Raw genomic sequence first — 13,701 nt, forward strand, 5'->3', positions numbered from 1 at the left:
AGTGCCAAACTGGTGTGACCTTAATGTAAGTGGAACAACACTGGTCTGGGCACTGATCTTCGTGTATTGTAGAGCTGCAGAGTATTTTTCATTATCGATTATTTCTTTATTGATTAAAGGTCCATACATTGTAAAGGTAGATGTCCATGTGTTTGTGATTATAAAGCAGGTCTAGGTTCTATATTAATACTGTGAAAGTATCAAAGCCTCAGTCCACAGAGAAATGCACACAGCCTGTATTCAGAAACTGAGCCTTAAAACCAGCCGTCAGGACTTCTGGAACTTTGTGATGTCACAACAAAGTAGTCACCACCTTCAACCATGCAAAGCAAAGTTCAGTTCAATGTAGGCTAATTCAGTTTGTGAAAGGAGGCACCATGTGCAAGATATTTAAAGTCAGAACTTTAAGTTCAGTGTAGGAGTGAAATGATCAGTTAATCAATTAGTCAGCAGAATTATTATTAACTATTAATTTAGATCATTGATTAATCTTTTAAGCTTTGGTCAGACTAACATATCATCATTTTAACCCTGAGATTTAATAAACCAGGTAATCACCCGATTAATTGAGAAAATAATCATCAGATTAATCAATAATAAAATGGTTCAGTGATTGTAAAACAAAGTTCAGCCTGTAGATGTGAACCCAGAGGAGACAGCTGGTGTCTGAGATGACGAATCCTCCGCCAACCTGAGCCGACAGGTGGAGCACACACACACACACACACACACACACACACACACACACACAGTCACACATCACAGCCCTTTAACCAGGTGAGTGAAGAACTAACTGTAAAGTGATTGGCCAGATGATGCAGTGACAGGGCGTGACATTTGCTCCTCAGGAAGTGACCCTGCACCTCGGAACACGATGTCCGGTGAACTCGTGACCTCCTGCAGGAAAAAGTGCTGACGTGGTCTGAAGGAGGCGGAGGACAACGACTCGTGTTCACAAGACACAGCTTCAACGCAGGGAGACAGGTGTGTGTGTGTGTGTGTGTGTGTGTGTGTGGGTGGGGGGATTCAATGATTCAAACTGGTGTTGTGCCAATCAGATCTTGTAGCTGTGATCATCTTTCTGTCCTGGAGAGAAAATCCAGACCAAACGACAACCACTGGTGAGACAATGCAGAACAACATCCCACCAGGACGGACACTTAATGTCCCAGCAAAGTTCCTTCCTACAGACGACCACTTACGACTATACAACCGTCGTCCTTCCTCAGGCTACAGCCTCATTAGAATTAAATCAAAAATGGCCGCCGCCAAATAAAGAGCTCTGAGCAGCAGCTGCAACAGGGAGAAATAAACAACATAAATCAAACATCTGTACACATCTGTATTAACTGGTCTCCTCTCCCTCTCTCCATCTGCTTATCTCCACAACACTGACGCTCTCGGCAAGACTGGTGAGTAAACAGCTGTTAATGCTAACGCTAGCTATGTAGCAACAGCAAAACGTACAGTTAGCTCCTTTAATTAATGACACTGACAGAAGCAGTAAAAATTCTGAAAGTGGAGAACGATAGAGCAGATGTGTAAACAGTGTCTGGTTTTAGTTGTGTCATCATCATCTGATTTAAGATAAATACATGAATCCAGCTGCATCACACTGAAAACATTTTAAAAGCTCTGCACAGTAAATATTAGATTAAATCACTGGGACATTTTTTTGTCATGTAACACACTCCATCTGGTTCTCCCAGCATCCTTTGCTTCCTTATCAGTAGCTGGACAGAGAAACCGGACACTATCTAGTCAGAGGGGGGAGGTCAGGCCGAGGTCAAGGCCATCATCCAGATACCAGGAGCAGCCGATGATCAGCGAGCTCGAGGTGTCGCAGGGGACGGGTTTGACCTAAAAAAGTCCCAGTGGAGGGAAAACAGGGCTCAGACTCCGAGGACTGACTGAGGGACTCTGATGTTGGACTGACTTCTGCAGACAGACAGATTCAATCAGGACTCAGATCAGCCTGAACTGCAACAGAAAACATCTCTTAGACTTCTGGTGTCTGAACACGTGAAGATTTAAAATCAGATCAATAAACTGTCACCGTCCTCCATCAACCAAATCAGACTAAAACAAACAATTATTTTCATCTGACATGAAACTTTCTGTGATCGTCTTGGTCTCATTGGGACAGAGCAGGAGGATTTTCTACCTCATACAAATCGCTCGGTCTTAATAATCCAACCCATCATATTTCCCTCCCATCTCTCTTATCAAAAATACAGAACAAAGTGTGTCCTGCATCAGTTCAACCCCGAACACGTCTTTTGGTTTCAGGATGATTACATATTTTAGTTTTTGAGGCAGCAGGATGGTGTATTTGTGTGTGTGTGTGTGTGTGTGTGTGTGGCAAAATATCACCAGGCTCTTTATGAGTGTAATTCTTTTTCTTAATATTTAATAAAATCATTGAGTTTAAAAAATTTGATGTTTCCATCCTGATGAAATGAGCTGCTTATTCATCCTCAGTGTTTGGCTGCTGAACTTCACCTCATCTCTCAAAATCTTCAGTCTCCCCTTCACAGACTGATTACCCACGACCCCCCTCTGTTTCTGGGACTTCCTGGTCAGAAAGTCATTTGTCAGTATTAAGGTGGATCATGTCGGGAGCCACCGTAGGTACCAAGGTTAGGACACAGCAGTTGAGTAAACATCGGTCGGGGTATCACTTTCAGTCCGGCTGCTGGCCTCACCTCAGGGTGAACAGAGAGCAGCGTCCGAGTTCGGCTGCTCAGGTATCAAACTGACCCACGATCTGCGCTGAAAAAACCTTCTCATTTCTGTCAGACTGACGGAGACATGAAGAGGAGGAGGCGCTGGGGGAGCAGACAGTTGGGTGTTTATGTTTCCTCTGTTAATCGGACTATCTAGTGTCCTGTCTGAGTGGAGGCTTTCACTGCAGGGCAGACTGTGACCTGCTGGAGCTGGAGCTGGAGCTGGACCTGGACCTGGAGCTGGACCTGGACCTGGACCTGGACCATCCCCCAAACACCAACACATAAACGTAAAACATCAGCTTTTAGTTTTTCTTCCTCCTCTTGTTTGAGTCAGATTAATGAGGACAATCATTAAAGTGTAACCACTTTCATTTTTTTGATACAGGTGCAGATACCTTGTTTACTAATTAACCTAATTACCAAATTCCCTCCTGGGGATCAATGAAATATTCTGATTCTGATTCTGAATATCTGGGCAATCACCTGAAATAGTATAAAAACTGAAATTCAGAACCTCTCACTGACTTAATCTTGATCCTTCTGGTTAATTCGGTTAATATTTTCCCCAAACTGTGTGTTCATGAACCTCCCTCTTAAAAAAAATACTACCTCGTGTTCTCGTGTTAAGGTTAATCTGTTTTCCCTCAAAGTGAAGCTGCCATGTGGACGACACTGAGCCTCAACCAGAGCAGCTTCTACCTGAAGCAATCGTTGTGTCGTCGTTTACATTTCAGCTTCAGCGATTTGTTTTAATCACATGGAGCAGAGCGACAGGCTGAGAAGCCCGACATCCAGAGGGAGGTCGGAGTAGACCTGCTGCTCCTTCATGTCAAAAGGAACCAGTGGAGGTGGTTCCAGCATCTGGTCAGGATGCGCCCTGGACGTCCTCCACTGGAGGAGAAGACCTCAGGTTAGACCCAGAACACGTTGGAGAGATTATGAATCTCATCTGGCCTGGGAACGCGTCCGGATCCCCCGGGCAGAGCTGGAAAATATCCGGCCTAAAGTGATGAAGCTGACTCAGGGCTGAAAGTGTAGAGCTGATAATAATAAATAATAAGAATTGGTTCATGTCTTCCCCTCTCAGTCTGTTTCTACTGGACTCTATTTAATAAAGTCAGAAAATGACACAAAAAAGATTTTTTTAAAAATCTTACCTTGAATTCAGACCAGTGACACTGTGTGAACATGACCTGGCCTGGAGTGATTAAGGTTTTTTTCCCCCTGGTCAATTGGGTCAGAAGCTTGTTTTGTTTGTTTGTGTATCTGAATTCCCAGCTGGCTTTGAAGTATCCACTCCCTAAAGCCCAACAGACGAAGTGGTCAGAAAGGTCACAACCTCTCCAGCCGTCAGGTTCACGTCCAATCAGAAGATCACAGACACTAAAGAGGGGGTTGGTCGGTCGGAGAATCAGTCTGGGTAAATACACAAATTAGAAAACTGAGATGCAAAGGAGCCTTTTAAAAGTCTGGTAATTCAAGACTTTAAACACCCGTGACTTTGGTTAAATCGATCAATCTAAGTATTAAAATTTAGTTGGAGGCATCAGTTTTTTTTGTAGGTCTTTTCCAACTCAGAACAGTTTCAACATTAACCTTTGTTTCAGGTTTACTGGGATCAGATCTTCTGAAAAAGTCTGAGGCTGAATGGTTCGGTGAAGTCAGGACCCAGAGACGTTGGTGCGAAGCTGTAAACATCACATGGTGAATGTTTTCTGCTGGTGTGGTTTGGCGTTGAACTTGGCGTCTCTGCTGTTTGACACTAAACTATCACATTTCCAAAACAGCAGTGACTCTTCATGCCGCTGATGAAACATTCAATGATGCTTGGGTTTCAGCTCTTCAGCGGCCTGAATCCCCGGCCTGCCAGACCAGCAGCCCCCTCGGTGGAGGTTGGACCTTGTCAGTCGGAAGCGGGCCCCCGGGAGCCATTTATAAGCCGACCCTGAGCTCGCGTTCTCCTGCACTTCTCTGCCAAGTGTTAAAAGAGGGATTCTTAAAAATGGAGCAGCCATACGTGCGACAGTCCAGAGCTTTAAATGAGCTTTTCATCGGGGTGGGGGTCGGGTTTTCTCCTCTTACAGCCTGAAGCACTCAGAGCCAAGGCCGGCGGCCTGCTGACAGGTCCACCAGCCTGGAGGAGCTGTGGTGGTGTGTGGTGTTCAGGGGAAAGTCACTGGGTGCCTGGATTTTCATGTTCACGTTGTGACCAGGTTCTTCATCTGACACTCAGTCCAGACCCGCAGGACCGAGGCCGGTTTATGGATTCTGAGCTGGAACGTTAAGTGAGAGGGAACATGAAACAAGAGGAAATGTTCTGATCGAGATCGTTACTCTCTTCTTCATGGGTCAGCTCCACCTCTGCTCTTCTTCTCTGTTGGCAGTGGAGTGGAGGTCGTGGTGGCTCCTCAGAACCCAATAAATATAACTGTTCCATCACTGTTATGTTCTGTGCACATTTACAATCATTCTGGGATCAACACCAAAAACACGTCGGAACAGCAGAATCTAAGAGATCAGAGTATTAAGTGATTCTTGTCTTTGGAAACAAACCTGGTTTTGTTTGTGTTTTAAGTGAATTTGATGAGAGTTTTTATTTAGTAGCAAAAATTAGTTAATTAACCAATTAATCAAGCAATAGAAAATTAATCTGCAACTATTAGTTTTAGACTAGATCCAAAATTTAATATCTCATTACGCTCCTGCCAAAATTTTGTGATATTATCATGCAGGGTCTGGCGGGGGGATTTATAAGGTTCTTTTAATGTTTTGAGTGTTTTTTTTAATGATATATAATTATTATATATCATATAATTATATAATTATGACATAAAGCAAAAATCTAGGTTTGAGATGAAGCGATGGAGGAGACGAAACTCTGCTGATGAAGTGAAACCTGCGTCTGTTCTCAGCAGTGAAGTGTTTTCAGTGGTGAACGTGGTCACAACCGAGGAAGATGTTTGGGGAAGGTGAGGACAGGAAACTGCATTTCTCACACACACACACACACACACACACACACACACACACACACACACACAGAGTACATACTCAAACACATACTGTACATACAGTACAAGTACACACAGGTCTATTAACACACTGGAGGTATTTTAGATTTAACAATACGACACTGTTCTTATTTTCCTGCTCTTCCCAAAATAGTTTATCATAGTTTCTCCAAAAACTGGCTCATCCCAGCTGCCGTCCCCGGACTGCTGCTACTCTCTATCCCTGCCAGCAGCCTCTGATTTTCTGACTGCTCTTGTTTTGTTTTACACCACTTTTATTAAGTCACATCACAGCAGTTAACTCACTGACAGAAATGATGGACAAACTCCAAAAATAAAACCAAGCTGTAATAAGCCAGAATTATTCTTATGAAATGCTTGTTTATTATTTCCAGCATTTTCACTGTATGATGTAACGGGAGGTGTGGGAGAGTTGCTTCACTGCAGCGAGGAGTCGGGATAACCGTGTGTTCCCAAAATAAAGCCTGAAGAGCCTCTGGTTGGGAATGTGAGCTATGGACGGCCCCTAAGCCCCGGGACCGGATTCCTCCTTAAAATAGCGTCCTGGGTGAAGAGAGACGTTCTGAGGCTGCAGAGCTCCTTTCTGCAGGAATTTACACTTCACTTAATTGGCGGTTTCTTCATAGCGTTGGTGAACTGAGTGGAGACCCAGGAATATTTGTGATATCTGTTTTAAAGGCAGGACTGCCCTGACCTTTGACCTGCTTGCTGTCGATTCCCTAGTAATGATGGTGACTGTTTCTCATCACCTGCAGGAGTCTGACACAACAAACTGTGTTTTGATTCGCCTGTTTTGTCAATGAGATTTGGTGCAGGGAGCTCAGATGAGTAGGAGGCTTGTAAGAAGGCCTGGGTGGTGAAATGATAACAAAATGTATCAACGACAAACACTTCATCAGGAGCAAACTGAAAATAGTTTGATAGAAGGTGGGATAGTTTTGCAGTTGCATGAACGAACCCCAAGCTTGTTCCCTGTCACATCCCCTGATACTGCAGCGTGCAACAGGTACAAACAGCCAGTGAATGAACTCGCTCATGTTTTGGTGAACGTTGAACTGAATGTATCTGTTTGCAACTAATGAACGTGAACCAAAGACTGTAAATAATGTGAGGTCACTCTCAGGTTTTTGAACCAGGCTGTAAACATGTTTATTCCTGCTGTAAAGTTGGACATTTTAACATGAGAGTCTATGTAACTAGTTAATTTAAAATTAACAATAATGATCAATATCGAGTGATATGACCATCGTGATATTAATGTCTATCAGTGTCAAATTCAGTGTGAATTAACAAATGTTAATGTACATGTACGACTTCAACATTAAAAAAATAAAAGAACATGCACAAAAATATTGATGGATACAGGTTTGGACAATTTAAATTAACACAGATTTTTATTATTGATTAATCTGATTATTTTCTCATTCACTTAGTTCATTTAAATATTTTACAGCTGACTGATGCCTTCAGTTTCCACAACTTTAGGAGCTTCAATTGACTGTTATAAGATAAAGGAAATATTAAATGAAGCCGTGACAAGATCCACACATGGACACGGTCCCTTTATCTCTAGACCCAGACGGTTTGTTTGCTCTGACTGAAACACCTCTGCCGTCCTGAATCCTGATCCTGAACCTGAAGCCGGTGACACTGTGATAATTGGGGGAATTACAGCTGTTAGTCACAGACAGCAGCCTCTCCTGGAGGTCCGGGGGCCACAGGAAGTAACCTGTAACTTAAGGTCCACGGCCCCAAACGTTAGTCTGAGAGAGCAGAGACAAAACATCATCAGTGCATGATTTATAAAGCTGAACGACGTGTCTCAGTGATGAAGATGAACGATTTGTGGTGGGAAACGTCACTTTAACAGAGGAGAGTTTGAACTGAAGACTCATTAGAGCGGCTCCTCTTTATACCGACAACTAATTTATAACCTATCAACTAATCGATTAATCATCCGGAGATGAATCAATGAAGAAATAATAGTTAGTTGCAGAAAAATGTTCAGTACCAAACATGATTTGGTTTGTCTACATGGGGGGGGCTGACTCCACCTTTCTTTTCATTGATCATAAAGAGCTCAAACTCTGCAGAAACACCTCAGTGACAGTTCAAATATGTGATGTGATGAATTAATGATTATTTTCAGTGTGAAGGAATCTGATCATTATTTTCTGTCGAATGTCAGAAAACAACTTTAATCTACAGCGACTCAAAGCAGAAAAAGTGACTGTGCTGCAGAAACATCAGGTGCAGTCCAGTGTGTGTCCCTCTCTGTGGTCTGGTTCTGTTGTGTTGTGTGTGAAGGGATAACACATTGTATTATAACACATGTGAAGATGTTCAGTGTAGACTCAGTGTGTAAACTAGTGATTTGTCAGCGAGGCTGCACAGTGTTGTGTCTGACAGTCAGACACGAAAACACAGTTTTCAACATATAATGTTGGATTGAGAGGAAAAGTTCACACCTTTCTTCAAAGCAGTTCAAGCTACATTAAAACAGATGAATCTTTTGTTGATCTTCTGTGAATCGTTCAGTCCTTTAGCTTCATGAGCCTCAGTGATCTGTGACTGCTACAGCAGGGGTCAGCTACTAAATGTATTTTTCAACACTGATTATAGAGATACAGGCTGTTTAAACAGCCTCTCTTCAATTACATTATACAGTTATTATTTTATTTATTGAATCATATTACGATAACTTTGACAGATATTGTGATATGTTTCACGATCATACTGGGAATGGTAATTTTTGTGTTTCACTTTCACTCAAAAGAAATGAATATGAATGAATATGAATAAAAATAATGATGTGATTTTTGCTGAGGTCTGTACTAAACAAGTGTGTCCCCTGACATTTGGAGAAGGTTTGTGCGACATGTTGCTGTGAGTCTGTTCACAAAGTAAGAAATAATTGTTAAAAAAATTTGTTTAATATTATACCAACATAGTTTTAGTCCTGGCCTGAACTGGACCCTGACAGAAAATGCTGCTGCATTTTAGAGAAGATTACTGTGAAATGGTCCCAAAAAGTTTCTATTTATCACAAAACAAAATAATTAGTATTTTAATTTAATGTTTATTTGACGTACTGAGGTTTATGTGTGTGTCAGGCAGAGATGAAGATGTGAACAGTAAATGTTTCCTGCGCTCAGAGTGAAGCTGAGCTGGAATGAGTTTCACAGATGGACAGACACCTGTCGCACTGAGACAATGACCCTCAGTCAGGAGGTCAAAGGTCACAGAGCTACACAAACACACTGACCTATTTCTGTAGGTAGATCATACAGATTTATGTCCATTTTGTATGTGTAGAACACAAATACAGTAAGTTACCAGTTTAACCTGCGATCTCATGATTCTTTCTCCTTGTCAACATAACAACAGACAATATGAACCACACAAGGAAAATAAAATATAGTAGTTTGTTAAGAGATCTGTTGTATACAGTCGGTCATTTAGCAGAAATATTATCTGGTTGAAGCTCCTTGACTCTGAGGCTTTTTGCTGCGTTTCATTTTAAATTGAAAACCTCTGAGTTTTGGACTGTTTGAATTGTCAGTTTGGGCTCTGGCAAATTGTGTTGAGCAGATTTTTTGTCTTTTTCTAGACTTAACAATTCATTTTCTAAAGCATTTTTGATGTATTAATGTCTTTAAATGAGGACAACATTGAAAAACAACAGGAATCAAGGATGTAACTAAGGTCCTCGACCAGATTCTGATCAGGGACGTGGTGGCTCATGGTTGGCATCTTAACCCTAAGATGCTGGGACGCCACGACAACTGATTGACTGATTAAAAAAATAAGATATTGATTGATGATAAATTTGAAAAAATCACTGGGAGCAGCTCTGATAGGTCAGTAGGTTAATTACATGTAGAAAAAATAAAACCAATCACTGTTAGAAAATTTAAAGAGCAGGTGACTGAACAGGAAAAAAATAAAAAGGTTAATGATCACGTCCTGAACCGACACAATAAACCGTAAATCGTGGCCTTAAGTGCACATGAAGAGACCGGAGCTGCAGTGTCAGCAGTCCAAACACTGAGGGGGCATCTGGAAACTCCATCCACTCCCACCTCTGACACTGCTTCCACCCTGAACCCCCCACAGGCTGCAGGCTGCAGGCTGGGGACACTGCAGGGTGGAGGACCTGGAGGGGACAGCAGCCCAGCCTGAGGACCTGAGGGAAGTGCCCACTGGGGAAACTCCCACGGGAGGACAAACGATCCTGCCATGTTACTGAAGGGGACACCACGACCTGGAAGTCTTGTTTTCTACATCAGACTCAATGTGGTAGACCAATCTCTCCACAGCCACCATGGGAACCCAAAACACTGGCGAAGTGCGAGGGAAAAGTTGGGTGCTGTGGGAAGAACTGGAAGCACTGGAGAAATGACAGGAGCTGTAGAAGATATTAAGACTTTAGAGTCAGGAGATTACTGGAAATTAAGAAAATGCAAAATGCAACTCAACACAGTGGCTTTCAGTGTAAAGACAAAAGACAACTGTGGAATGGAAAGACATCACAACTTAAAAATAAAAGAAGAAGATTTTGAAGTGACCTGATGCATCGTTACATGATGCATCATAAAGAAACATGAAAACATCGATTAAACATAAGGAGGTCGGCTGCCAGTTCTGTAAACCTTCCTCTGCTGTCGGCTCAGGTTGGTGTCATCTCCAGTTGATCTCTCCTCATTGTCTCTTAGCAAATTAATCAGTCTCTGTTTTATAAAGTAACATCGATTCGAAACCTTAACATGTTAATTAACGGGGGAGACTGAGGACGGTTGCAACACTTCTTGCATTTCTCTCAGTTACTTGAAGCAGTTTGGACTGAACCAACCAAGCTTTCATACATAAAACTTAAATTAAATTTTAAAACTTTATGTCTGCATCACCCCTTACCATTTAAAGATAATTACATATTCCATATCATTCACAATATTAGTTTGAATGGAAGAATTTGAAAGTTGCAACTGACTGCAACCCTGGGGACAGTTGCAACAAATTAAAAACACATTAAATTTCACTAATTAACTTTTACTTTTTGTATAAATAAGCATAGTATTCTGAAAATATGCATTGTTTGACAATAGCATTATAGTATTGCTTATTTATAAAATAATATTATAGTAATATTAATTTATTCAGTAATATTTACCAAAGAACAGTTTGTATTTTCTCATGTGACAAAATTATAAATTATTGTTGCATCTGTTGTGCTATGGGACAAAATTTGCTGCATGTTTTGAAACTAAAAAAAGTTGAAAAATACTGTTGTGTGGTTCCTTTGCTTGAGGACAGTTGCAATAACTTCCTGCAACCGTCTCATATCAGCCATGACAGGACATCATGTGCTAGACACACTGACCTTGACACAAGCTAAACATGTCCCTCAGAGGTCAACGAAACAATGATTCACACTAACTTTTGATTAATTCATATACAAGTCAGGACAGTTGGACAAAAATACAGCTTTACAATAAAATAATTAGAGCATGTTTCTGATTGGAGGAATAAGACTTGTTGCAACCGTCCCCAGTCTCCCCCACGTAAACTACGAGCATGCTGGGATATCATGTTTACGTCCACACAAACTGAGAATTTTTCTCACCTGAAAAGGATCTTTTTGCGAAATAGAGCCTGAAATCTGACCGAGGAAGAAGAATCAAGAGAAACCTGGAGAAACTTTGCTCCCAGTCTAAACACACCTGGACACACAGCCCGATTCTCCACGCCCACTCAGGTTACCCCCCCATACCCTGAGGCCCCGCCCGGCCCGCAGCTCCCGAAGGTGCAGTGAACGTGAGCTTGACTGAGTTTGATATTAAACCTGATACCGGCCGGTGGTCGTAACATTCAGTGTTTATATAAAACGACCAGCGGAACCGAAGCTCTCAGCTCAGAGCTGCAGTTTAAACTCCACCTGTCGAAGAGGATTTTCTTCTTTCACTCAGGAGTTTATGAACATGAACATTGTTCAGAGCGGGTTTGGATCAGTGAAGGTGTTTGGAGGTTGATGGTGTTTGGGTCTGTTACTGAGGGAAAACTGTCCCTTCAAGCTTTGAGGTTATTTTTATATTATCTCCCAAACTGTGGTAATGAGAATAAAACACATTAAATGAGAACACAAGTGTAAATATAAGCCTGAGATAAAATAACCAATCAAGCTGGTCACAAAAACATTGATCAACTTTTTCTAAAACAGACAAAAGAAGGAAAAACACCTGTGCTTCAGGTGTCAAACTGTGATTCACTTTGATTAAAACTTCTTTTTGTATTTGGCACCAATATTTCATATAGAATTATCTTCATGTAGAATAAAATGTATTAAATCAAATCAAAAACTAAAATTTCACAAGGAAAACAGTTTCATGCAGAAACAAAATGTCCCAGGTAGCAAAATAAATCTGGCCCATACTTGGGCCACATGCTTGTTTTCTCTTGGCCCAGTAAACACCCAGTTTGGCCCATATACAGCATGATTGTCAGATGCTGCTTCCACATCTGGACACACAGAAAATTCTCCAGCTGTCAGTCAGTACTGGTGAATAACAGGCAGAATCTGCCCAGACTCGGGCTGAGGACCCAGACATATGTTAGCCCAGTGCTCCAGCATCCAGTGATACTTTAGATAACAGGGCCCTTCTCCGACCTCAGCCCCCTCCAGCACCTTTGGGATGAGCTGGAACACAAACTCTGACCCTGTTGGGCCTCAGTGAGGATCAGGATCTGGTGGAAAGACTGGACCCAGGACAGTGGAGGCTGTTGGTCTGCTATCAGCAGATCAATGTCTGATTAATAATCAATAAAATGAAGTGTGTGTACAGGTGTAAACAGCACTGGAGATGCAGGAGATTTTGCTTCTGTCCAACAGGAAAATGCTGCAGAAACTGGGGTCGACTCCTGCAGGCACTTCCCACAGCTTCTTCTTCTCTTTCAACATTTGGACCCCACACTGTGCTCTCTCTCTCTCTCTCTCTCCTTAGCAACACACACACACACACACACACACACACACACACACACACACACACACACACTCTCAGATAGCCTGGTGGGTCTGTTCCTGCTGTTCCTGGTTGGTTTCGAGCTGGGGGACCCCCCACCCTGCCCTGGCTGGTTGCCGGGCTGCAGAGGGCAGGACGGCGCCTCCGTTACTTAGAGGGCGAGATTCGCTGGGTTCACAGCTCCGTCTGTGAGTGGAAAATGGGATTAGATCCTGCGGTTTGTCTAAATCCACTGACCCGGGGAAAAGAAAAGCTCTCACTGCGGTTTTCTGAGGCTGATGTCTGATTAAGAGCCTGAAACACCATTACAGAACATCTGAGGTATTCAGTTGGCCCCGGGAGCAGAGCGACGGGCACTGACTGCAGCAGGTGGAGCTTTATGAGGCCGAAACTCAAACATTTTAATGATATAAACAGTTGAATGTATGAATGAACCGAAACCTGAGCTTTTTTTTGATAAAGACATCAATGACAGAACAAATCAGAACTTATAAAAGTAGAGCCACAGTTTAATTAAATGAGGAACTTGATAAAGTTTTGTCTCTGGTGTTGTGGTGCATTTATCACAGAACATGTGCAAACATTAGCATCGTAGCATGTTAGCATTTATGGCTGGATTTCAGTAAATTGCTCAGAGATGCTAATAGACCTGGTGTTGTTCTCACTGACGGAGCCGATCACAGTGGGAGGTATTAAAAATGATGACTTGTGCTCATAGCAACCGACACTACAGCTTCTGTGGCGACTGAAAATGACATTGACAGTACATGTCAATCACTGTCCGATTTTGAAGGGAAGCCTCCTTTGAATGTGCCTGTGAAATGCATCCTTCGTTGCCTGGGAAACGAAGGATGCATTTCATGGTTGGATCCTGTAAGATGAGGGGAGCTGCACAAACAATTATGTCTCTTGTGAATATCT

General features: G+C 42.3%; 2 long non-coding RNA genes across 2 annotated transcripts; both read left to right on the forward strand.

The window, feature by feature from the left end:
* Nucleotides 1-504: 504 nt before the first annotated feature.
* Nucleotides 505-2,212, forward strand: LOC139627273 (uncharacterized). Its single transcript, XR_011692546.1, has 3 exons — nt 505-703; nt 849-984; nt 1,059-2,212. It is a non-coding gene; the product is annotated as an uncharacterized lncRNA (long non-coding RNA).
* A 210-nt stretch (nt 2,213-2,422) lies between these two features.
* LOC139627277 (uncharacterized) lies at nt 2,423-7,767 on the forward strand. The gene is made up of 3 exons (XR_011692547.1): nt 2,423-3,016; nt 3,380-4,149; nt 4,337-7,767. It is a non-coding gene; the product is annotated as an uncharacterized lncRNA (long non-coding RNA).
* Nucleotides 7,768-13,701: the final 5,934 nt, after the last annotated feature.

The sequence above is a fragment of the Trachinotus anak genome, unplaced genomic scaffold (genome assembly GCF_046630095.1).
Source record: "Trachinotus anak isolate AG129_WGS33_773 ecotype Australia unplaced genomic scaffold, CSIRO_AGI_Tana_v1 ptg000002l, whole genome shotgun sequence".
Classification (NCBI taxonomy): domain Eukaryota; kingdom Metazoa; phylum Chordata; class Actinopteri; order Carangiformes; family Carangidae; genus Trachinotus; species Trachinotus anak.